Source organism: Camelus ferus, chromosome 16 (genome assembly GCF_009834535.1).
Source record: "Camelus ferus isolate YT-003-E chromosome 16, BCGSAC_Cfer_1.0, whole genome shotgun sequence".
In the NCBI taxonomy this organism is placed as follows: Eukaryota; Metazoa; Chordata; class Mammalia; order Artiodactyla; family Camelidae; genus Camelus; species Camelus ferus.
The window spans coordinates 4,037,130-4,063,933 of record NC_045711.1 but is presented as its reverse complement, the minus strand read 5'-3'; the positions used below and the strand labels follow the sequence as shown (position 1 = coordinate 4,063,933).

General features: G+C 44.0%; 1 protein-coding gene and 1 long non-coding RNA gene across 24 annotated transcripts in view; one reads left to right on the top strand and one right to left on the bottom strand.

Moving 5' to 3' along the window:
• The window catches only part of BCAS3 (BCAS3 microtubule associated cell migration factor), a 483,031-nt gene that overhangs the window by 74,617 nt on the left and 381,610 nt on the right, over positions 1–26,804 (bottom strand). The gene's annotated exons all lie outside the window — the stretch shown is intronic.
• Positions 3,442–19,652, top strand: LOC116669265. Its single transcript, XR_004326601.1, has 4 exons — positions 3,442–3,994; positions 12,121–12,131; positions 17,911–17,913; positions 19,642–19,652. It is a non-coding gene; the product is annotated as an uncharacterized LOC116669265 (long non-coding RNA).

Below are 26,804 nucleotides of genomic sequence, written 5' to 3'. Positions count from 1 at the left end.
TTATATTTAAGGCTGAAGTCTGCCAAACCACTATTATAGTGTTAAAGTATTTTCATGGTAAGAAAAGAGTGTATAAGGACATAAAAAAGCACATCCAAGCGTAGAAAGTTCCAGATATACGTTAACCTCATGGGATCTTTACATCGCAGGTGCAGAGACTCTTAACAGTTATGCCCAAGATCTTGCGGCTACTAAGAAGAGAAACCAGGACCTGGACTCAGATTTACCTCCCCACCCCCTTTTTTTTTTTAATACCATGCTGCTTTTCCATAGACAGGATTTAAGGCTTTATAATGTTCTCACCAACTGTTTGAAAACTAGAAACACATACTGGGGTGTTTGAGTCAGAAGCCCCCCAAGGAGGTGGAAGTGGAGGATAAGCCTCAGGGCCAAGTTCAGTGAAACCAGAGGAAAACACAGACACAAACTCAGGTGGGAGTGAGACAGTTAAAATAACAACAAAGGCAGCCATCACTTTTGATCCCCTACTATGTGCTAGTGACTCTTCCAAGCATGTAACACATATTAGCTCATTTAATCCTCATCCTAATTCAGTGTGGAATTGGAAGGTATCGTGCATGAGGAGGGGATTTAAGGAACTTGCTCGATTTTACACTGTGAAGTGGCCAACGGTGGGTTTGAAACCAGGCCTGTCAGTCCTCAGAGACCATGCTCTTTCTAGAATGCCAAGCTGTTTTTGGCTGGGTGGGCTCAGCACGGCTTTTGGCTTGTGGTCCCCCCTCACGTTGTGTGGCTGGAGCTCGGGTACAATCTCCGTTACTCACCCTGTACTGAGTGGAAAGGAAAGCATTAACCCAACTGAGCAGCTGAGTCCAATTTCAATGGATTCTTCACTATCCTGGGGTCATCCGGCAACCCCAAGAGATGAGTCCTCACTCACTGACTACAACCAGTATCCCATCTGCAGAGGAGCAGGGCGCTAGAAAAATGGGAATCCTCCTAAGAAAGGTCACATTTACCTGTCACCTCTATTCTAGGAGAGAAGGATTGGGAAGGAAAATGGAGAGAATCTGAGGGTATTAAGAGGCGTGTTGGAAGGTCAGTACCCTACGGAAGTGTCTTCCCGGGTCAGGGATGCCGAGACACGTACAGAGTTCTGTAAAAGCCCAGAGGAGATGTCGCCTACCTACTCTCCCCCTCTCCCTCCCTTCCTTCCCTGCGGAGACGGGATCAGATGAGGCTTCCGAGACGCAGTGACATATGTGCTGAGTCTCACAGTGTGACTGAGAACGGACAAAGCGAAAGCAAGGCAGGCACCCCCAGGCAGCAAATAGCATGACTAATGTGGAGAACTGTAAGAATCCTGGTGATGCTGAAACGTGAAATTTAAGGCAGGCAGTTGTCAGAGCTGTGGATGTGGACAGGCAGAAGCCAGAGCAGGGAAAGGTTCTGTAGATCATGCTAAGAAGATTGGGTTTTTTTCCCTAAAAAAAAAATTTTTTTTTATTGAAGTGTAGTTGATTTACAATGTTAGTTTCAGGTGTACAGCAAAGTGATTCACTTACACATATACATGCATATATAAATTTTTCTTTTCAGATTTTTTTCCCTTGTATGTGATTACAAGAAACTGAATGTAGTTCCCTGTGCTAGACAGTAGGTCCTTGTTTGTCTATTTTATATATAGTCATGTGTGTCTGTTAAGCCAGAAGACTGGGTTCTTTGCTGGTGGGTTAACAGGGAGCCTCTGGCAGACTTCAGACAAGACAGTGACGAGGCCAGAGCAGCCGTGTCACAGGACAGATAAACGGAAGCCAACGTGAAGGGCGGGCAGAGCAGACAATGGCAATGATGAGGCACTGAACCAGGCCGTGGTGATAGGAATGAAAAGGAGAAAGGACAAATTCGTGAACTTTTGGAGAAAAATATCAGCAGGAACCGGTGATCGATCTGTGTGGAGAGGGAGGCAGCGGTGAGGATGCCCCCATCGGAAAACGACGCCTACTCTTCAGCCAGCCATCCAACAGATGTTACTGAATACTTCTATTAAGCGCCAGGCACAGAACTTCGTGCTGGGGCCACAGAGATGACTCTTCAAGCTCGGCTCTTCAGGATCTTACGATCCAGAAGGCAGTCAGAAATGTCAGCAGGAAACTATAGCACAGAGGGAAGGAGAGAGGACGGGGAAACACGGATTCTGCATCAATCCAGGCCAGGCCAGAGTAGGCGGTGGAAGGGAGGGTGAGCCCCGTCTCGTACCTGGGCCCTCCTCCTGCGGGCTGGTCACTCCCCACGGCCCCCACACCCCTACAAAGACGTCAAGGACAGAAATGAGAAATGACAGCAGGAGGAGAAAGCCCCAAAGTCCAATTAACAACAGGTGGTAAGGCTGTCAGTTCAAATCACCGTCCGGGAAGCCCAGCAGAGTTGGGGCTGGATCAGACTGGAGGTAGACCAGGACTCCAAGGCGGGCAGACCCACAGCACTAATTGCTCAGTGAAGCCCACGTGTTCCTTCTCGCCCCCCTGCACGTTTCCCTGGCAGTTCAGAAGTTCCAGGCTGCCGTTGGGTCCCTGCACCCAGGCACTTGTTGACATTTTTCCCCTACTCTCATAGGGGAGGGACGATTTTATTTTGCCCTTTTTTAAGATCTCTGGCAGCAGTGGGCAGCTCTGGGTCCCCACACCTCCTTTCAGTTTTGTCTCCATCAGATGACATTCAAGTATTATTTGAAAAATCTATCATCTCTCATCTCTGCTGTATCAGCAGAGCTGTTCAGCACACAGGACGGGGCTGCAGGGCTGTGAATCCATCTCAGAGGTCCCACTGTGGGACTAGCCTTTGCCTTTAATGGTCCACCTGTAAGGCAGGCTGGGGCGCTCTGTCAAAGACTGGGCTTCCTCAGCATCTTTGCATTGAGTATCTCAGAACACAGATGGTTCCACGGCAGTGGAAGGGGCCTTAAAGATGGTCTTCTTTCTCAGAGCCTTTACAGCTTAGATGAGAAACTTGGGAAATGACCTAGATCCGAGATCCTCTGAGACTAGTCAGAGCTAGTCCATTTCACTGTAGATACAAACACACCCAGGGGCCATAGCTGATCCCCTAAATGAAGGAACATTTAAAGTAAGACCGTCTTTTCTCTCAAAGTTGGAAAAAATAAATACATGAATTCTGGAATCCTGCCACTTATCAAAGCCACCTGAACTCTCCATATCTTAGTTTTCTTAGCAGTAAAGTGGGAATAGCAATGGCATGGACTCTCTGGGTCTGATGTGAGGATTAAACGTGATACAGCCTACGACTCTTGGGAAAGAGTTTATTTAAAATAAGTGTAAGAAAAATCTGTACCTTTATTCCCAGTTCTCAGTTCATATTAAAGAGGATATTCCATTCGAGAGTCTAAAAATGACCATACTTAAAAACAAACAAACAAAAAAAGCAGAGAAATTTGCATTTCATTATTGGAGTGGTGTGGTTAGCATGTTGAAGATTCTATTAGATGGTACCAATTTTCACATTAAGTGGACATGAGTTATTGCTGAATACTTGAAGCTGTCTCTGGAGAATAAGACACCATAGCCACAAAAATGGTAAAGTCAGATCCCGTGGTGTGTCTTGATGTGACATTAAAAGACAAGATGAGAAAAGTCAAGTTATGCACCAAGGGAGAGGCTTGGGAGTGGGGGTGGGGAAAATTCTGGCTCCTTCTCCTGCCTGGGCAAGAGTGGGGTGGGGCAGTGGTGATGAGCTGATTGTGCAGAGGATGTCACATTTTTCTTAGCGTGAGCTGACAGAGACTACCTTTCCCCAGCAAGGCACTGGGTCTTTGCAGGACTCTTAATGAGTCCACGGTGGCTCTGAGTCACCTGATTCTGGGGATGATCCTGGCTTCTTTTTCATTTACCCCTTAAAAACCCCTTATATCAAAATATGAAATTACAATATACAAATTTGTGAGAGGGGTAGAAAGGGAGCAGATTTGTCAGACTGTAAAAGAACTATTTCTTTTTGACGAAAATTCTTTTAAATTGTAATCCCATCTGGAGGTTACTAACCTGGGGTCCACAGGTCCCCAAGGAATCCATAGTGTTCAAGTGATCTGTGGAGTTGGATGGAAAAAAAGTTCCACCTAAATTTTCACTAACCTCTAATTGAAATTTAGTACTTGTATCAATTATGAACGTAGGCAGCAAACAGTAGTTAGCAATGCCTATGACTGTCGTCAGCGGAAATCACATTTTGATTGCACATTACTACTGCTGCAACATACACCAGGGACTGGGGAACTTTTTCTGTAAAGGGCCAGATGGCCAATACTTTAGACTTTCAGGGCTGTACGATCTCATTCCAACTATTCCACTCTGCTATTGTAGCATGAAAGCAAGCAGAGATGATATGCAAATGAATGAGCGCGGCTGCTTTGCAATAAAACTTTATTTACAAAAACCATCTCTGGGCTGTAGTCTGCTAATGCCTCGTACACACATGTTATGACTTTAATCTCTGGTATACACACATTATGACTGATAATAGGAGTGACTAGTTCTGGTTATTCAATATGCTAAAACATAAGTATATATTACTCTATCATAAATGTGTAGGCATATGAAACATTTTAATAATTATGTTCTTATACATTTTATTCATTGAGAAATATTCTGAGGAGTCCCTGGGCTTTATCAGATTACCAGCAGTCCATGGCAGAAAGATTTAATTATTTGTTTAAAATTTTTTAATGGAGGTACTGGGGATGGAACCCAGGACCTCGTGCATGCTAAGCACTCGCTCTACCACTGAGCTATCCCCTTCTCCCCAGAAAGATTTAGATGCCTTTTCATAGATGCTTGTTTACAAGTGACTCCCGGGCAAAGACTAGAAGTACTGGGGAAGGAAAGCTGGAGAAGCAGTCAGAGTAGTGGAAGGCACTGTCAACTGAAGCTAATCAGATATGAAATAAAAACCTCCCTGGACTTTCCGTGGCAGTTGATGGGGGGGGAAAGGAATTCTTTTCCTGAGTTTCAGTGGCTGCATAAAGGGAGTTCCACTTCTTGTGCATTTCTTCTCTCCTTGTTGAAGAAGCACTCACTCTTCCCATCTTGCTGCCCCCAGCCACTACTGCTTGCTGTCATGCATTTTTCTGAAGAGTTTACAGTGAAAATCTGTTCCTTGAGCACAATGGGTTTACATACCCCAAATTGAAACTTGCCTTTCTGATGATTTCTTTCCCCAGATGTCACCTGAACAATGCCTTCTGGGATATTAGGGAGCAAGTCTTCTCTTTAGAATTTTCGATTTAGAAACCTGAGGTTGAAGGGACAGGGGCATTGGAGAGGAGAGGGGGACATGGGGGCCCAGGCTTCTCTGTGCCTGATCAAGGTCAAAGCTCTATGAAAATACCCTTAGCATCTCAGAACAGTGAAACCAACTGGGAATATATGTGGCAAGTTACATCCTTCTCAGAGAGGACAAGCCGTTTGGTCCTTCAAGTATAAGCTGTATTTACTTCTCATAAGGCAACAGCAAAATATAATGCGAGGAGAAAGCACCTTCTGCTTAGTTCTGTACTAAACAGCTCTGGGTTACATTTACAATTTTAATAAACTGATTTGTCAAAACTGTCAGAATCAAGGGAGATCATCTGGATACCAGATGAACAAAAATATCTGTAATTATAAGCTGTCCATTTTTCTCTTTCATCTTCTATATATGTATCTGTGAGCGGCTACATATTTTCATGCACATACATACACATAAATTTTAAATCATTTTTAAAAACCTGTCATAATAGAATTCAGGAGAGTAGAAAATACAGTTCTCCTGGGAGAGCAATGGGACTTGAAGGCTAAGCTGCACTCACCATCTGAGGACTAACATCCTTCTGCTGAATTATTCTGTCAGAGCCCAAACATTTTGGTTTCATTCCACCTGGAATGTTCCTCATCTGTGCTGATCACTCACTTACTGTGTGATTATAGGCAAGTAGCTAAACCTCTCTGGCTCGCTGATATCCAAATGTGAAATAAACATTTTGATACATGTTAACTGCCCTACCAAAAATGACACAAGTATTAATGAGATTCTTTTCGGAAAGGAGCCCACACCCTCTGAAGAATGCTATGAAACTGCCATGAATTTGTCACAAGATAGCTAATGAATTAATACAAATATTTATCCCAAGTTTACTCAGACTCCCCTCCTGGGCAAGGTAAGTGGTTAATTATGATATGTGATGACTTTCAACTGGAAGGCAGCCCGTATTTGAGGGCACTGAAATCTCTGCTCCTCCACAAGGGGTGAGAGGGATGAGTGGAAAGATGGGGAGATGCAGCCTGAGAGATGGAGACTGAGGGAGCGTGAATGTCACCACACAGGCTGTGGGACATCCCCTCTGGGAAGTGGAGAATCAACTCACATGGAGGAGAATGAAGACACCAAGGAGAGCCCAGTGATATCGGGGACAGAAAGATCAGGACATTTGGGAGAGTTTCCGTATCTTACAGCTCAATGTCCTGTTCATTTTATTTTGCTTTTATTTGAAGATCAGTAAGAATGCAGCCTTGAGCTGAGGCTAGCTAGGGAGCTGACTTGTTTTTAGGGACAGGGGATGTACAGACAGTGGATTTTAAAGCCTGACATTCTAAATGACCCCTGATGGGTTAAGGACTGCAGCAAGTGTCTCTGTGGCAAATTTCCAAGCCTACTGCACACCATACACAAAGTGTGCTGGGAAGCACAATTTACTGAGGCATTTTGCTGCTATCCAAGCCCGTGTCTTTGGGGTGAGAGTGAGAAGAAGCTGCCATTCTGAGCAAGGCTTGCGGCCTTTTCAAATCAGAAATGGACACAGATATAGAATGATGGTGCCAGAAAGGACCCCAGGAACCGACTAAGATACAGTCCTTAACTGTCTGGAAGTGAAAGCTCAAATCCAGAGATAGTAAGTGATGTGCTCAAGGCTCCACGTGGGGAATCCACATCACTTTCCAGCTGCTGGTCCAGTGCTCATGCAATAGCAAAACCCTCACAATGGTCCTTCTTTGAAACTATTCTCTCTGGACTATTTAGAAACAGTCTTGTTGAGGGATGAAACACTTAACTATAGAGAAAAGTGGAATGTATTACTAACCATGGATAGGATAAAACATTTTTGAAAGCCCAGCCACTGGGCAGAAGTTATTCTCAAAATGAACACAAACATCTGTACTTTTCCTAGACTGCCTATTTCCCCCGCTCCGTCCGCCTCGGCTCGCCTTGTTTTATCTCTGGCCACCAACCACCGGGGACCCACATCACACTGACCTTTCCAGCGAGAACACCTGGGCTCCGCTGTCCCTGTGGCCTTGCTCCCTCGCCTATCCCTACAGGGGTCTAGGTCTCTGCCGACGGCCGCTTTAATCATTTGTTAATTTGCTTAAACATCTGGTCAAATTTTGGAAATAATCTCAACAGGCGGGTTTATGCTAACTTCTCTTGGATGTTGAGAGTTTCCACATGCCCCCCTCCTTCTCCCTCCCCTGCACTCACGAACCAACAGCCAAGGACAGTGAGACGATCTGAGCCAAGAAAGGGAGAGTCAAGGAGTATGACTTGCCCCTACTTCTCTTGATTGTTCCTTGGGCTCCTTAAACTCAGTGCTACGAAGTAAACATATCTCCTCTCCTCCCCATCCTCTTGCTCTATGAATGGTACTGCTTTCCGCTCAGCTGCCTGACCAGACCCTGGGTACCATCCTAGACACCTCCCTCTTTATTACATTCTGGATGCAAAACGCCATTAACCCTCATAAAGCTCCCGAGCTTTCTCTCGCATTTTGCTTCTCTTCTCCATTCCCACTACCCCTGCCTAACTTCAGGCTTTCCTCACTTATCATTTAGATCAATACAGTCAGGACCTGATGGTTTTCCTGGATCCAGTCTCACCCCACTTCAATCCAATTTCCGTTAGGAGTTTGGGATTAACAGATACACACAACTATATATAGAGTAGATAAACAACAAGGACCTGCTGTATAGCACAGGGAACTATTTTCAATTTCTTGTAATAAGCTATAACAGAAAAGACTCTGAAAAAATATGTATATGTATGTATGTATGTATATGTATAACAGAATCACTTTGCTGTACACCTGAAACTAACATTGTAGACCCACCACACTTCAATAAAAAAAATAAAATTAAAAAAAATTCATTTTCTACACTGTAGCCAAAGTGGTTTATCTGACCATATTGCCTTGCTGAAAATTCCACAGGAGCTCCACAAAGCCTTCGGGCTCTCTACCATGATACCAAAACTCCTCATGACCAGCCTTCTATTTCTTGCACCTCATCTCTCATTTATGCCCTCCAGCCTGGCTTTCCTGAACTAAATGAGGCTCTGCTTGTGCTCTGGCCTCTCTTGTCTATGGACTTCGTCCATGCTGTTCCCTCTTCACTGCTGCCTGGAGAATTCCAACTTGCTCTTCAAGACTTGGTTGAAGCAATCATTCCTCTAGGAAGCATTCCCTGACACGTGGTTGGTGCTTAATAAATTCATTGACTAAATGAATACGCCAAACAAAATGGTAGGGAGATATTCTAGGAAACGCTTCTCTTTCCTACAGAAGCACAGTAATAACTGCCAAGGGAAAGGAAAGAAGGTAGGCTGGGGAATGAGAACTTCGGCCACATGTGATGTCATTATTATGGCTTGGGCAGAAGCATCCTGGTTCAGGTATCTTTGTCAGACTCGCCTTTTCAAAAGGGAGATGGAATCCTAAGGAACATCTCTCCACAGAAGACCTGAAGCTTGGAACAATAACATAACTGCCTGCCTTGGAATCATCGGGAACCATCGAATCGTAGTGACCATGGGATCTGCCTTCACGGAGTTTGCCAGCAACAGTCCTATCAAACTGTCACTGAGTCTAACTCGAGGTAACCACGAAGAACGTGGGGTATCCAAATGAGCTCTGGGTCGAGGCTGTCTAACCTGAGTGGGGGAATGAGGGAGTGGTGGAGGCAGATAGGGGGATGATCTATATCTTGATTCCATGTCCCTAAAAAAAAAAATTGGGGGGGGGGATATTTTACTAAACATCATCAGTAAAATGAAACTCATTTTCAGGGAAGAAAGGGGAAATGTTCAGGACCCTCTTGGGCCAGGGCAGGAGCTGTCTGAGCAACTGTTGTGTTTCAAATTGTAATGATCTGTGGAAATTTCAAATGCAAGAACAGACATCTCAGTAAGACTAGTCTTGCACTGAGTGGTAGCAGAAAGAGGCTTTACCATCATCATGTAAAGAACTGGACAAAGGAACCTTCACCTGGAAGCCACCACCTTGGCTCTTGGAGGCAGCAAGTGCACAGAAAAGCAGCTCCCTTGACCTCAGCGACAGAGAGACGGCTCATCTTCTAAAAGGCTCTCGGGCTGCCCTTCGCCTTGGGGATAATGCTGGGCATTGCTAGCCTCAGAGATAGAGGTCCTCTACGCCTTCCTACCCGCCAGGAGCCAGACTGCTCTCGGGCAGGAGTCTCCATCAGCAACACCTCCTCGCCGCCATCACCTGCTCCTTCTACACCACTTCACTTGGGAATTCAGTTTCGGGAAAGGAGCAATGGGGTTGCTGGCTAGTCTGCCTAGTAATCCAGCATGATCATTCCAGATCTTGTGACTCACTTAAAGGGGGCTCCTTGTCTGCGTTGCCCATCTCAGGCAGCTTATTAGGGAGCATGCCCTCCAAAGGTTTAGAGATAAGGCTCGGGATGGGGGGGGCGGGGAACACATTCCCCAATTGAGACTTCGTCACCCAGCAGGGGCTATTTAGAAGCTGGGCTTCTCAGCTTGTCTCCACCATAAAGTGACACCAAGACCTTCCTGTCAGCCACAGTCTTGAGGAGTGATGTCATCAAAGGCTGTGGTCAGGTGGGTGGAGGCGGTCTTTGTTGTCTAAATTAGTGAGGGGGCTAAATGCTTAACTGGCCTGCCGTCCTGAAAGCACCAGAGAAGCAGAGAGACCTGTCTTCAGGGCAAAGACCTCCCGGGGGAGAAATGAACCAGAAGTCTCAAGAGAATCTGTTGGTAAAAGACAAACCTTATCCCCAAGCCCCATGGTATTAAATGAAGGCAAGATCCCGGTGCCGGGATTGGATGGAGCCTGGCAGGAAGGAATGGAGTTGCCTAATTGTGTTGAAGGGACAACCCTGTCTTGAGAATTCTGACAAACACAGGGACAGGAGAGGGGGGAGAGCAGAAGAGTACCGCCAGGGGCCCAGCCTGGAATTCAACTCAAGGCCCCTCAAATTCAAAGTCTGCCCACCAGTACCTGAAGGAGTGTGTTAAAACAGTGCTAGACAAAGGCTCTCTATTTCTTATCCTTCCTCAAGCTTCCTGGACTCATACTACCAGTGTGGAATTTTTTAATAACAAAAGGAATTCCAAATACCATACTGTGGGTAGCATAACTCAGCCTGCTCCTTGTATGGCTGAATCAAAGACTGAAAGACACTCAGGATGGGTGATTTTTCCCAGACTGGTGAGAGGACCTGTGGGTGTGCTGCTACAGACGTGGGGGCCCAGAATAAAACACGGGCCGCTCTATTCCAGTCTCTTTTCAAACCTAACATAACTCCATTATGAGTTTAACTACAGTAGTCAGGGTTTTATACGTTGGTTTTTTTTGTTTGTTTTGTTTTTGTTTTTGTTTTTGTTTTTGTTTTTGTTTTTGTTTTTGTTTTTAATAGCAACTTATTTTGGTGACTGGAAGACATAAAAACGAAATGCTGTAATCTATTACTTAACTGCTTTGGAGATACAACAACATACTTTGCAGCAAAACGGGTTGCTACTCCCAGTAGATTTTTTGAACCTTGCTGTCATAGAATTTAAGCTTATGAGCACGTGTGGTCCCTCACATCATCTCCCCAGCGACATGAGCTTTTCTCTTTCCTCCTTGACCATTGTTGATCCCTGGTCCCCTGGCAGCTACAGAAGGGTTGTGACGTGGTCTTAGAAATGCCTGGTTCAGGTCATGACCAAATAAGAAGACGTTCTTCTGTTTTCTTTGAGAGGAGTTCTCTGAGCTCCAGTTTTCTCATCTTCAGGAAGAGTCAGGAAGCTTAAATTAGAGATTCTTAACTTTTTTCCCTCCATCTCAGCATATCCGAGAGACATGTGCACCTCAAAGTAAGAGTGGGATGATTTTTAAATTGGGGTGGGGAAAGTAAGAAGCTATCAGATTGGAGGGGCAGGGGGATTTTCTCAAACTAGAAGTGAGATTTCTGGCTTAAAGGATTTCTAATATCCCTCCTAAATATAAAACTATGACTACCTCTGCATCCCCTGACTTTCTCTCGTTTTGTTCCCCAGCGGGGTGAGGGTCATATCTCTTTCAAGATTAGATCAGTAATATTTTTTGCTACCATACTGGTGGTCCCTGAGCTTGCTCGCAGAACATGAGTTCATACAAACTCTTCTGGTTGCCAAATTTCAGCCGTAATTGATGATCATACTTGGAGAAATCTCTATCAAAAATCTTATACATATATCCAACATTGCATTTGTCAAAAATAACTCCCCATAAATGATTTTTGTCCTGGCATATGTGATCACGGGTTATTGCTGAAGTTTATATGATTTAATTGGAGATTTTTAATCACCAAGGGTTCAACTTTGCAAATATTCAGTATGTACTGATGAAAAACAGACATCCTGAGGCAGATTTTCAGAAATGAAATCCACGTACTTTGTTACTTGCATGACATCATGTAAGGGATAGCCTGCAAGGCTATGGGAACTCGTTCATCAAGTACAAAACACTGGACGCGTGATTAAGAGACCCTCTGTATTCTCCCACCCTGGCCTCACCTACCCAGCTCCCGAGCACCCAGAACCCACCACGACCCACCCACTCACCCTTTCCAATCAAACTAGGGAACTGTCCTTTTCTTTTAATTCTCTGCAAACCTACCTGAAAAAAAAATGAGAAATACAAGTACTGCTGTGAGAAGGTTCAGTGGCAAAGAAGGAAAGTGGGGGTGGGCGGGATTGGAACTCATCTAAAGAAAACACTGGGGTGATCCTAGACTCCCATCTCCCGGGGAGGTGAGTGGGTGCCAAGTTCTGCATTTCTCCTAAATGATCCCAGCAGCTGCAGCCCGTTATATGTGGCAACTCTTTTAGGATCTGAAAGGGTTTTCAAAGTCGTGCTGGCAGCTGCCTCCTGTCGCACCCCCCCCCCCCAACTCCCATAATGATTGAACCTCTTGTTCCTTTTATAGAGTTGTTCTCTCCTAATAAAACACTAAATGCTGGTCTGAGCAACTGTTCCAGGATCACTAGATGCCCCCCTCCCTCCCTCTTCCTCCTCGCCCTTGGTGCCTTTTCTTTTCTGGTCACGGTGGAGCCCCGTGTAAATTGCTCCAGCGCTGACTTACAGCGGCGCCGGCACGCGCACGGCTCGAAAAGTGTGCACACACACCCACCACCGACCCCAGTTCAACCGAGCCTGAACTCCACGTCCATTTCCAGCTATTTGCAGAGCTGCTACTTTAAAACTGGGCAACCATCCTAAATACATGAAAGCATACACGAGGCACAAACCGTCATAAGTGAAGGACCACAACTCATGGTGTCAGGAGACTGCAGAGGTGACACCTTCAAGCTGTTTGTCAGAATCAAAAGCGGTGACTTGTCAGCTTTTGGATGGGAAGCACTACAAAACAACCTGGTTTTTTTTTTTTTTTTTTCCTCCCTGGCAAATAAGGAATCACATTTTAAAGGTGTGAACTCCTTCCAGACTTCAAAATGCAGATGGAAACAACACCCTCCCAAATGAGGAATCTACTGCAAGAGGGTTCCCTGCTCATCTCAGACCTCACAGTCCTCCAAGCCGTGACCTGGGAGTGGCAGGAAGAAAGCACGGCTCCCTTCCCTGCATCCAGGATAGCAACCTTGAAAAGTGGCCTTGGTTTTTAGGGTTTCATGACTACTTTATATTGAATCTGTCTCTCTCTATTCCCATTAAAGATCGTAAGCTTCTCAAGAGTGGGAGCCTGGGTTATTCAGCTTTTTTGTTGCTGCCTGGGATGTAGTAGTTGTCAGGAAACATTTGCTGAATAAACACGTGAAGCCCTGAAAACATGATGGGCTTGGCTTATGGGTGCCTGGCTAAAATAGGCAAACCGAAAAAGTCCCTTGATCACATTTGTTCCCCAGATTCTGAAGGCTTTTGGCTGGGCTTTCAGTGAGGAAATCCTACCTTCTTGAAATAATTCTATTTAAGTCTTGGCCATTTGACTATAAATGAAAATAACAGAAAGGAGCTTCGAGCCTAATGGGGAGTAAACAAATTCGAGGCGCCCAAATTCTCTGTGCAGCTTTTCTTTATCTTAAGATCTCTCTGAAAGTACAAATAAAAATGCTGTCATTGGCGATTTAACGTTTCAGCTCATGGGTTTTTGTCTTTTTTTTTTTTTTTAATTCTGAGTGCTAAGTATTTTATTTAAACCGATTTATTTGTTTTCTAAACAACAAAAAATGTAATACATAAGCAGAGAAAATGGTATAATGAACCCTATGTAGTCATCACCAACTTTAACAACTATCAACTCACGGCCACTCTAATTTCATCTACATAAATGAGTTTTTAACTCGAGTTTTTTTGATAACAAGACTTTGCCTAGAGCTCCCCAATTAGTTTATAATTACTACCAACTTTTTAGTTGTGAGAAACCTCCCACTCAGAAGGTGGACGTTTTGAGCCAAAATATGACATTTGACATGGGTGCAGCTGCTTAAAATATGTCTTCATTAAAGTCAGATGAAGGAGATAAGCTTAGTCCCGGCCTCTAGTGGAACGTAGTCAAAGTCTGCATTTTTTCTTTTAAGTATAAAAGTAGAACTGTTTCCACCACTGCACTCCCTCCCAAGCTCCCTTCAGAAACACACACACACACACACACGCACACGCACACGCACAAGCACGTACCCCTATGAAATACCCTTGTTTCTGAACAATTCCGTTAAGAGCTTGTTTCCAGACTTTTGGGTCATAAGCACTCACGCCTCCAGTTCCCAGGCCCCGTGCTCACTCACTGAAGGAATCTGAAGGCAAGGACGCGGGGCAAAATAAATGCTCAAACAAATTGATTTTAAGGAACAGACCTTTATACATCTTTTCATTTTTATGGCTTAAGATGGTGCAAAAATCTTACTTACTCCCTAAACAGTTATTAGTCTCTGTAATGTAACATAGCAGATACTTTCTAAATCCTTTTAGCCTTCTCCCCCTTACTGGAAAGATCATCATTTTTTTTTTTATTTCAAAGTGGATTTAATAAAGAAAAGGAGTGCTGTTAAAGTAATACGTGAGGCTTTGACATTAAGCAGTGCAACCCCGTAGAGTCGGCAAGGACAGGGTCTCTAATCTCCAGTGATTTATAGAGGCTCTTCCTTCATCTCTGTACTTGGGGAGGGCCAAAAAGTTTAGAGACAGCCTGGCGTCCCTCTTACTCCACACCACTAACTCCTGCTGGCCAGTCTGCCTGCTGAAACTTTTAACCCTTTAGCTGCCAGCTGCCAGCACACCCATTAAAGCCAGTTTATTGGCTTTCGGAGAAGAGCGTGCTTTCGTATATGGCAGTAATGCCCATGGAGGGAAATGTCTCTGTCTGCTGCTGGGAAATTATAAGCTGAGAACAAAAAAAAAAAAAAGATGCTAAAAACCAAACTGGGCTCATCTGAAGATGTTGGGGAGAGGTCAGAAGTGGAGCCCCTCCTAATGAGTGGGTGAGAATTTCCTGGGTCAGCACCCCCCCCCCAACTCTGAGCGAGCCAGCTGAGTCACAGTGGCTGCATCCTCTCCGATGTGATGCTTAGCACTTGGAAATACAACTCAAGGTCAAAGCTCCAGACTATGATTAGAAGGAGGAGACAACACGAAGAGTCTGAAACAAGCTGTTCCAACAAGTAGACCCAAGGGGTGGGAAGGAAGGGAGACTTCTTGGCCCTTGGGGGGGCCATATTTTGTGGTTGCCTCTGACTTAGTTCCTTGTCTCTGTCACTCAGACAAGGAAGCTATCATCCTAGCCCACCGGGAGTCTAGGAGAACGAACCCGAGTCAAGGTCTCGGGCTGAACTACATCTTCTGAAAGATCAGAGCACTGCGTTTACCAGCAAGGCCTGACAGGAGACCTGAAGCGGAAAGCACGTGCTGACGTACAGCTAGGACAACCTGCAGCCGAGGTGGCCCTGGGACGAAGCCCTTGTGCCCCATAACCTTGGGCCCCTCTCTGCTGCCTGGGCCACTCCTGACAAAGGAAGAGACAGAGCTCTCCCTACTTTAAGAGGCTTTCTGGAATCAACTATTCAGGTCGAGATGGACAAAGACCAACATCACTTACTTCCGGGCTGGCAGGTGGCAAATCAGGGTCACAAAATTCACAACTGATGGCAGCAACAGCAGGCAGCAAAAGCGCATACCCTTTCCCTAGCCACAGTCCAGGCGTTTTCTGTGATTCAAGAAGCTGACTGAGCGTCTCCCTTGATGGGGAGGCAAGCGAGGGAACCGAGGCAGAGACAGGAAGTAACTTGCTCAAGAGCTCACAGCCCGCTGGTGAGAGTCGGGACCAGAGCCCAGAGCTTCCGACTCACAGTCCATCGCACCCTGATGAAGGAGAACAGTGGTCATGAGCTGTGGCGACCTCAGACTCAAGTCCAAGGCCAGGTTCCTGTCTTTGGCGAGTTACTTCATCACCAAGCTTCAGGTTACTCCTCTTAAAATAGGAATAATAATTGTCTCCATCGAATACCACGAAGATTTGATTCCAAGAATGAACAAAAGCCCTTAGAATGGCACACGGTACATACTGAACAACTGTTCTTAATTATTGTAGTTATTGCTGTTTTGTCTTCAGAAATTCATGTGCTGGTCCCACTCAAGTGAAAAGGAAAAGAAGTGCACTTTGGGGGAACAGCACGTGGCCCGAGGGGGCTCTGAACCAGCGCAGTATGGCCGACAGCTTTCCCCACGACGGCCGCCACCATGTGCTTCCTCATGTTGGCCACGGCACAGACATTTGGTTACCATTTAGCTCCACACGGATCTGTTCCCCAACCAGATAGAGCTCTCCTGGGGTAGAGTCTGTCGCCTATTCCTAGTCACATCTCCAGCGTCTGGCTCAGTAGGTGGCCCACAGATGTTTACAGAATGAAGAAATGAATGGATGTACTTTACAGGGCCTAGAAAGCCTTCTCTGTCTTTCCTCACTCTGGCCGGAGTGTGGCTTGTCTAAATGGGCTGCCTCCTCACTTGAGTGGGCCCAGGGCAGAGTTTAGAGTCCAAACATCTTTGCAGTCCAGCCTTCTCTGAAGGGGACACATCAAGGAGTCCCTCTGTGACGCTCTGGGCGACTCTTTCTTCAGGCTGGGAAGTGAGCATTTCACACATCACACCTCTTAACAGTGTTCCCACGGATCCTGGAGCACTGTTAGCGGTCAGTGTGTAAGTCCCTATTTTGTCATGTTATTTCTTGGTCCCTCACCAAGTAGCAGCATGCAAATGTGAGAAAATCTGGAGAAACCCCTTCTAGATCGAGCTGTCTGTGGCCTGCAGGGTCCTAATACCACCTCCCAGTCCTCCTCTGGGGGTCAATTCACCAGGCTTGCACTAACCCGAGGCCTTTCCTGTGCCTACCAGACGTCACAACACTAGGCGTTAGGAGCCGACATCAAGACAAACTCAGTAACTGTTGCTCTAACTCATATGATGCCTTTCAGATGCAGATTCAGAGGATTTATGAGCAAGAAAAAATGTGTCACGTGCCCCATCCGGGCTCACCAAGGGCCAGTGGCAAAGACTTTCCCTTCGAATACTGCAAAGCGATCTGGGAGGAGGATGTGTGTAGAGTTAAGCCGCTTTGTAAGCAGTCTGTTGACTTGCACCCGCACGCTGGGAACTCTTTGGAGGAAACTTCCCACCAGGTGTTTCCTTTTATGAAATATTTCTGGTCAACGAGTAACCAAGGTATCACAAAATTCTGACAGCCAAGCCCTGGCGCCGGTTTCAGGTCTGAGGTCCAACAAGGCAAACGCCAATATTCACTTGGCTTTTATTATTATTATTTTTAAAGACAAGCTTCCTACGTCTTGAAAATCAAAGAGTAAGTGGTGGAGCTATAAAATTGAGGAGACTAAGCTGATTCACCCAAAGTAGGGACCAGAAATGGGAAGGAAGATGCCAGACCTGGGGCTCTCCGCAGCAGGCTCTCTACCTTCGGAAAACTGCAGCTCCCCAGTTCCTAGCTCTCTCCGCATCCTGGATAAACAGCCTTATCGGCCACCCACACTACTTCAGTTAGTAAAAGGGCTTAGGAATGTAAATCACACTGGAGTGAAGTGTGATCCTAATTCGCACTTAATCAAAGCCAATTAGAGGGACATTATTTACACAAAGCCCATGCATCTCAATTATGCCGAGCACAGCCCAAGACAGTTTTGAGTCCAGACCTTAATTCTGCTTAATTAGAGAAGTAAACATTTTCACTGAGACAAACCTCCAGTCTAGTCTAGAGCCGATGGGTAAACTGAACCAAACACGCGGAGCTCCACGCTTTAGGGCCAAGAAAGTGTAACTGACACCTGTTGGAAATCAGCAAAAAACAAAGGCCAGTATTCAGACCAGGGGGCTGCTCTGGGCTGGGCAAGCTGCACTAGGTTCTCTGTCTAATACACGTGTGTTAGCACCTACTCTGCCAGGCACTAAATAGCATAACTGTATCTCTTCCGTTGTAGCAAGATAAAGCACAGCCCAGGAGGATGGGAAGGCAAAGGACCCCACTCAATGCAACTTGCAGGGGAACTTTTTTCCTTGTCTGTGGTTCCTGTCATCCCTGGTCTACTGAGGTGGAGGCAGATCCAGGGTAGCTGGTTTGAGTCACCAGGGGGCAGAAGAGGCCCCGAGGTCAGAGCCAGGCAGTGGGTCAGGAGAGAGTGGCGGCGTCTGAGCAGAGGCTGAGGGCAGGAATTTAGGGCAACAAGGCTTCTAGAAGCCTACAGACCAGATGGCCAGGAGAGGGCCTTGGTGGCAACTGCTGGAGAACATTGTTCACCCAACCATTCAGCAAACAGGTGCCAGGGAAGCTTCTGCGTCCTTTCTGAGGAGGCCTCGGGTCACTGTGTCACTGTGCTGTGCCCTGTCTTGCCTGGACAAATCGCTCACTTTACGGTGAGCGGGAGGGGTATGGGCTCCCCTCGCGGAAGTCCTGACCACTCCCCTGAGGGTTCCTCCTCTCCATGTTTACAACCATCAGTGCGGCCTGACGGGAACAAAGCAATGCCCAGGCCCGCTGAAAAGGCAGGAGAGGTGAAGTCTCAACGACACCCTCCAAAGCTCAGCTGGAGACAGCCAAAGAGCAAGAAAGCAACGCAGCTCTGGGCTGCCCCGCTGATTCCACGGAGCCTAACACCAAAGGCACGATGAGAGCGGCCCAGGTGAGGGAGTTCAAGGCCTAACCTGAACTACAGTTCTCGCGTTCTAACCGCTGAAAATCAATCAACTTTTTTTTTTTAACCTCATTTTGGTACAAATCCCCTCCAAATTCACTTGGCCATCCCTTTGTCACCTCTGCTTCCTCCCAAATAGGGACAGAGAGGGACAGTGAAACAGATACCACGTGCCTGGCACGAAGTGGGTGCTTAATAAAGAGCTGGGTGGATCAACTGTAGGAAACCAAGACTAATTAGATTCATCGGTACTTTTCCAGCCCAAATGGTCTTCTTATTAAAAAATAAATAAATCGGTAAAATCTCTGAAGGGACTAGGCAGTACCACTGAGCATCCTAGTGGCCCAGCTGTTTTCACCACATAAAGGAGCAAAGCAAAGCGAAATAACCATCACAGCTTCTAGAGTTAGAACATCACAACATCGTGGTATTATGCAGACATAAGATGCCACGGGCTGCTTTGTTTTACATTTTAAAGAGGGGGGAAATCCCAGTCAAATATATATATATATATAAGTTACCTCAATAAAAAAATGTTAAAAATTCACATTTTAGGTAGATAAAGGGATAATATAATTTGTCCAATTCATTAAACCAGGATAGAACCCCAAATAATAGCGTTCAGTTCTTCTCCAACTGAATTACAGCAACTTTGAGAAGGATCTGGTCCACAGCCCTCTGTGTTCACAGGCTTCCTTCTTTCTCATTCAACCCAGCTCTTCTATTTCATCAACAGGGACCAATCCAAACACAACTTTCTATAACTTAGGCATTTAACATGTCCTTGGAGCCTTCGTAGGTCAAGCAAGGGAATTTTCCCTTGCTGACACAGGAAGTCACATCTAAGAGTAAACCAACTTTAGTTCCCCAAAGATTTTGCCTTTGAAGTCTTTCAGCGCAACCCCAGTGAACTGGGTTCTCTGTCCTTCCATGTTAACCGAAGGCCCTGCCCACTTTTCCCAACCATCCAACTCTTAGAAGTGACCAGTCTGGACACTCGGGAAGACCCTCTCATTAAAGACCCAGTCTTCCTCTCCTTTTTCTACGCCCAACCAGGAGGCTCAGTAAAGACTTCACATTGGTCAGATGTTCCCAAAGAAGCAATAAAGGAAATCTCACATTTATGAGGTTTGCTTTTTCCTAGAGATAAATTTTATTTCAAACCTGAGACCAACTGGGGAAAAAAAAAATTAGCAAAAGCACGTATGAACATGTTCACTGAGAAACCACCCCAAATGATTCCTATAAAAAGTACTTTCTCATATATTATTTCATGTGGTCTTACTAGATAGTCACAGAAATCCAACAGGCAGGTACACGGTAGATAAACTGGTATCTATATGTTACAGTTAGTCAGTGAGGTATTTGGAATCCAAATTCAGTGTTTCTTCCACTAGACAAAAAAAGCCTAAACAGAAATAGCTGTTTAGGAAAAACGTTCTTGAGCATCTATTATGTGTGCAACCTTCCTGCAAAAAGGGAGTATCAGAAGGGTGAATAAGAGAATGTGAAGATTTATCATGAAAACATAGGAGAATTTTGTAATCAACAGAGAGGGAGAGAAAGTTATTCTAAGTATGATGCAAACAAAAACTGTTAAAAATCACTGATAAATTAAAACACGTAAAAACTTAAAATACTGTATGGTAAACAGTATCACAGACATGTTAAAAGATATTGACAAAATAGGAAAATATTTATAATATATCTACAAAATGCTAATTTGCTTAGTATGTAGAAAGCTGCTCCAAATCAATATGAGACCAATCCCAATAACCATAGAAAAATGAGCAAAGAACATGGACAGAGAATGAAAAAAGTACGTAATGTAAATACACGGAAAGACGTTGAATGCCGGTCTAAGAGAAAAGCGCAAATTAAAATTACAATGAAATATCACATTGACTCTATCTGACTGGGAAAACTCAAAAAATTTGATAACATGCTGATTTGAAAAGGTATAGAGAAATAAGCACTCTCATATATTGTCGGTGGGAGCGTAAGTTAGCATAACAACTATGATGGAAAATTTGGCATTAGAAAATAAAATTACAAATGCACATACCCTTTGACTTGGGAATTTTACTCCTAGGAACTAATCACATAGCTACAATTATGCAAATGCTCAAAGATGTAAAAGGGTATTTACTTTAGCTTTGTTTATCATGGAAAAAGATTGAAAACCATCTATATGGCCAACAATAGGGGTTCTAAATAAATCATGATAGATCATTGCAATGCAAAACCATCTTGTCTCTAAAAATAATAAGCGAATTCCATAAATGCTTTAAAAAAAGGAAAACTATCTGAGATATATTGACATATGATAAAACTAACGTACAATAGAGTGTGCATAGTAGGGTGTCCTTCTGACGTAAAGAAAAAAAGGATGTTTGTATGTGCACAGAATATCCTTGGACTGACACGCAGGTAACTGGTAACAGTGACTGCCTCTGGGGAAAGGCTAGGGGGCAGGAGAGGGAGACTTTTCCCTACATACCATTTTGTGCCTCATTTTCTTCTGCAATTGCATAGTATGTAATACCTATTCAAAAAGCTGAGATACCATGGGAATAAAGTAGGCCAATGAGTTGAGATTTGCTGGAAAAAGCCTTTGACCTGTTAAAAGTCCAGGGTTACCCACATGGCTCCATCTTTGCTGCACAAATGAGCAGACATGCGTGAGAAGAGCCGGCAGAACCCTGGGCTCTGGTGCTGCCCATGTAAACACTCGTCTGTTCTAAGAGTGTACTCGACGGGGGGCGGGGCATGTCTCACTGGGCGCGCACGTGTGCACACACGAATAGTACCAATCTTTTCACGTGAATAAACCTTTCCTTTCAGGTTACGAGAAGCTTTTACATCCATCATTTCACCAAATCTTTACAATCACATTCCAAGGAAGGTCCTACTTTTTCATTCCTTCCTGTTATACAGATCTGTACGTTTGAAGCTCAGAAAATTTAAGTTACTCACCCAAGATGCGAAATGTAAGTGGTTGAGTTGTGACTCAAACCCAGATCCTCTGATTCCAAATTAGATGTTCTTTCTACCAGGTCAACCATTTTACATTCCCTTCCAAAGGTAAGTCAGTGAGGACTCCTCCGTGCCCGAGCCGTGCCAATTAAAAGCTGTGAAGTAATTATTTTGCCTCTACAAACTCCTGGGACTCAGTAGCATCCAGTAGCCTCCTGGACTTTAAACAGACTACAACTGCTTTTCTCTGGGCATCCGTGGTTCTCAAGGGTAAAGTAAGGAGCTCGTACTATAAGCATTCTCAGATCCCTTACAACTCTACTCTGACCGTGGGGAGAGAATATCCCAGGGACGAACGTTTAACCAAAAAAACGTACTTGAAGCCCTGGAGCTAAACTAAACAAAGAGTTAACATAGAGACTGGGAGAGAGACAAAGAGTGAGCCAAAGGAGGTTTAGCAAAACTCTCACCATCTCAGACATCCAGCTAGTCTGAAGCAGCCAAGCCCAACGTGGCTTGTGGTTACCTGGCCGGCTTTTTTTCATCCAAGCAGAGAGATTAGTGCCATCTCACCATGGAGGCCCAATGGCTTGGCCCGCTACTTTAAACATGGTTTGTGGTCTATTCCAAGATGGACTGAATAACTCTGTGTCCTCCAAGGAATTAGGATCAAATGTAACAAGCGCTTATCCCAATGGCAGTGCTGGGAACAAGTGGACAGACATTAGGCCACATCAACACTAAGACACACAGTTTTTCTAAAACTGTCCTCTGCAAGGCCCCAGGGAAAAATCTGCAGAATACAAGCAATGCCTAGTGAATCTTTTGGCCACAACAAGTGAGGCAGAAGTTGCCATTCAAGAAGAACTCCAATGATAAAAAGCAGATTGAAAAGTCTTCAACTGCTCACACACCTGTCCCCAAAGGGAATCGCTGACTGAGGAAAAGAAGTGAGCAACAGTTTCTATTCTGTTCAGAGAGTCAATCCTACTTTGCACTCCTTTTTTAAAAAAAAACAACAACAACAGCTTTATTGAGATATAATTCTCCTACCATACTTTCTGTCCCTTTAAAGGGTCCAATTCAACAGCTTTTGGTATAGTCATAGAATGGGTAACCATCTATTTTAGAACAGTTTAATTACTTCAAAAAGAAACCCTGTACCTCTTAGCCATCACCTCCCAAACTCCCCACCCCCCAGCCCCAGGCAACCACTTATCTACTTTTTGTCTCTTTTATTGGCCTATTCTGGACATTTCATATGAATGGAACCATACAATCGGTGGTCCTTTGTGGATGGCTACTTTCAGTGACAAATGTTTTCAAGGTTCATCTATGTTGTAGCATGTAAAAGGACTTCATTCTTTTTTTTAATGGCTGAGTAATATCCCATTGAATGGACATACTACATTATGTTTATCTGTTAACCTATTCATGGACCCTTGGGTTATTTCCATCTTTTAGCTGGTGTGACTAATGCAAACAACTATCTGTTTGAGTTCCTGCTTTCAATTACTTTGGGTACATCCTTTAATTGGTTCATAGACAGTTGTTTCTACTTCTTGGCTATTAATGACTATTAATTATTATCTGGGATTGATGCTGCCACGAACATTTGTGTACAAGTTTTTGTGTGGACCTGTTTTCATGTCTCTTGGGTTTTTACCTAGGTGTGAAATTGCTGGATCATATGGTAACTTATACTTAACCAGTTGAGGAACCGCCAGACAGTTTACCAAAGAAGCAACACCACTTTACGTTCTCAAAGGCAGTTCCAATTTCTCTACATCCTCATCGACACTTATTATTACCTACCTTCTTGATTGTAGCCACGCTAGTGGGTGCAGAGTGGTATCTCACTGTGGTTTTGACTGTGTGTTTCCCTGATGGTTAATAATGTTGAGCATCTTTTCACATGATTATTGGCCATTTGTGTATCTTCTTTGGAGAACTGTCTATTTAGATCCTTTGCCCATTTTTCAGTTGGGTTATCTGTCATTTCATTATTGAGTTGTAATAGTTATTTACGTAGTATAGATAAAAGTTCCTTTCAGATATCTGACTCACAAAAGTTTTCTCCTATTCTGTGGGTTATCTTTTTACCTTGTAATACTGTCCTTTGAGGCACAAAAGTTTTAAATTTTGATGATGCCCAACTTCTCTATTTTTAAATTTTGTTTCTGCTTTTGGTGTCGTATCTAAGAAACCACTGCCTAATCCAAGGTCACAAAGATTCATGCCAATGTCTTCTTCTAAGAGTTTTATAGCTTTAGCTCTTGTATTTAAGTCTCTGATCCATTTTGAGTTAAGTTTTGTCTACGATATGAGGTAGGGGTAACAACTTCATTCTTTTGCACATGAACATGTAACTGTCCCATCACCATTTGTTGAAACAACTATTCTTTTCCCAAAGAATTGTCTTGGCACCCTTGTTGAGAATCAGTTGATCATACATGAGGGTTTATTTCTAGACTCTCGATTCTATTCCATTGATCTATTTGTCTGTCTTTATGCCAGCACTATACCGTTTTGATGTCTGTACTGGTGCCCGAGATCAAATATTTGACTGGAGATATTGACTCTTCAGTGAGTGACAGAAGATCTGTGGCCTGAGCGACATCTACAAGCAAGTAACGGTTTCTTTCCAGGCACAAAATGTAGGACAGGATATTAAATATTTAAGAGATACATGACCTACTTTTTTTAGGGGGTGGAGGTGTTGGGTTTTCAGTGAGCTCTGAGCATATACAGACCTATCTAGGACAGGTCCGTGGACACAGAGGAGAACACAACAAAGGGGAACAGACTTTTACCCCACGGTCATGTTTCAGGTCAAGCAGTCCTCTCTTACGTAGCCCTTCCTGGCTACGCTCCGGAAAATTCCATGTTTCACCTCCTTGCCACCTCCCTCCTCGAATTCAGAATCAGACTGTGAGCCTGCGGGCATCTCATGCCTCTTGCCAAGGATAATACGCTTTGGCAACATGGCATTCATTCATTTATTCACTCTCTCGCTCACCCACCAACCACGGCGAAGATAATTCCTACCGTGGCAGCTGTTGCTCAGGGCTCTGAATATTTCTGAGGGACCAGTCAATACCCCCTTTAAGTTTCTGAAGAAAGAAAAGTCTTGACTGTCACTTCTGACTATCTTTTAAGTTATCAGCCCACTGCGGAGATTTAAAAATTAACTTTCTTATCCTCACAGAGAGGGGACAAGAAGAAAAGAACCTGACTTTTAGAGTTCTGGCTTTATAAAGACAACATGGAGCATCCCCATCTGAACGTATCTCTGGCCGGAGAGAGTTAATCTCCGGCTATGGCTGATGTGCGTGTGTGAGGACACTGTTTATTCTGGACTTTCTGCAATTTACAAATCGAAACAAATAATGGTGGAGACATTTGCAACTATGGAAAAAAGGGTGTTTACAGAGTGGGAGAAAACAGACTAAATAGGCTTAGGTTACAGAAAACTTCTAACACGGCATGGGGTGGACTCCACGACAACAGAAGGTGCAAAGGGTTATGAGTCAGACTTATTGGAGCAATTAGGTCTTTTAAAAGATTTCCTAAGTATATCAGTCTCAGAAAACACCATCTACAGGCAGGGTCATCTTGGTAAACCCCGGGGACGCCAGACAGGAAAATTGTCCTAGGCCTCTTGTTTCATCTCTCCAGCCTGAGATACAGCTTCTCAGATACCCGGTCTTAGTTCAGTGTTAAATCATTCAAGCTCAAGGTGCTTCTCACACTTTCCTTTGGAAACTAATTCTCCTTTCCCATATCTTTCCTTAAATGGCATCGCTCACAGGGACTTTCCTTGTGAGAAGCCTGCAAGAAAGAAGATCTCCTTTAAAAATTCACACACCAGTCATTTTCTTTGTCCACTAATGGGCTTAGGTCGCTCTGTCACTCTGTCCCTGCCTGTCTCTTTTTAAAGCCATCTGTCTCCTTTATCTATTGCTTAGCTTCTCTCCTTAGCACTTAATGTCATATCTAATGCCCCGAATACTAGACTAAAAATGAGGTTCAATCCCAAACCACCATCCCTAATTTGCTCTCTTGGTTGTTGCAAAAGTGTTCCTATGAAAAGCATCAAATTGCTTGTTAATGATCAAACGGGGTCTACCTAGAATAGAGACATTTTAATGAAAATGAGGACAAGTTTTCCCCATGGAGACGCTGACCCTGACAACACAGGCTCTCATATGGATTTCATATCTTTATAAAAACAATAATTAAACAGCAATTCGTTAGACATGAGGAAGGGAAACAGTTACATATCCATGAAAGGTGACACTGGTTTTCACAAGAAAAAGACACATCTTTTTTGCAGGGGTTGGGTTTAATAACTACTCCCCAGCTCAGTTAGCAAGAGGAGGTATAAGTTCACAAGCACTAATTACAAAAATATAATGAAAGTTTTTTTAGAATAAAGGGAAGGACCACGGTCATTTGCTCTTTTTTCACAAAAAGCCCAAGACAGCATTGCACACCCAAACACTGCGAAATATACCACTTGATGGAAAAAAAAAAAAAAAGAACGATGATTTTATGCAGTGAGATCCTGATGCTCATTTCTTTATCAGATGAGCTCGTTTCACTAAGCTCGGGTATGACTTGGCAGTCCTCGCTGAAAGTCAACATGAATTGGAGCCAAGAAAAGATTGTAGGAACCAGGCCCACAGAAGCAGATATTTGTCTAGAATATTTTCCAAGGAAAATATTGATTAGACTTTTTTTCTTCCTAGTACACGAGGGAAAAGAATGGAACAATTATTGAACATCTATTCTATATCAGGCACTCTGCTAAGTTATATACGGTATCTCATTTAATCTTCAAACTAGCTCAGGGAGGTAACCAATGTTAAATAGTTATATGAGGTTATATAGCTAACTTGGAAAAAAAAAAAAAAGGCAGAATGAAACCTGGGGCTGTCTGCACTCTTCCTCCTACAAGCTGGTTTCTTTCTGTGATAGAAAGCCTGTTCATATTTTTCAAACCTGACCATAACTTACTGCTTAGCTCTCTCTCTCCCTCTTTTTTGATTTCGATTTTTAAAAATGGTTTTAAAGATATAAAATATTACAAATACCACTGAAACCTGTGTACCTTACCTAGGTCCCATCTCTCCTTCCATCCCAGTATCACACTGTTCTCATTCCTCTGCAATCTCTTTTTCCCCTCAACACGTTTTTAAGATTTATCTATGTCACTACATATAGCTTTAGTTCATTCATCTTTACTCGATATAATGAACAGATCATGATTTTTTTAAAAAAAAAAATCCATTCTTTTGCTCATCTGCAAAGAACCTTACTGTAGGAGTCTTCTTTTATACAAGCCAGAACTTTCTTTGCATTGCATATCTTGGGATGGAACTGCA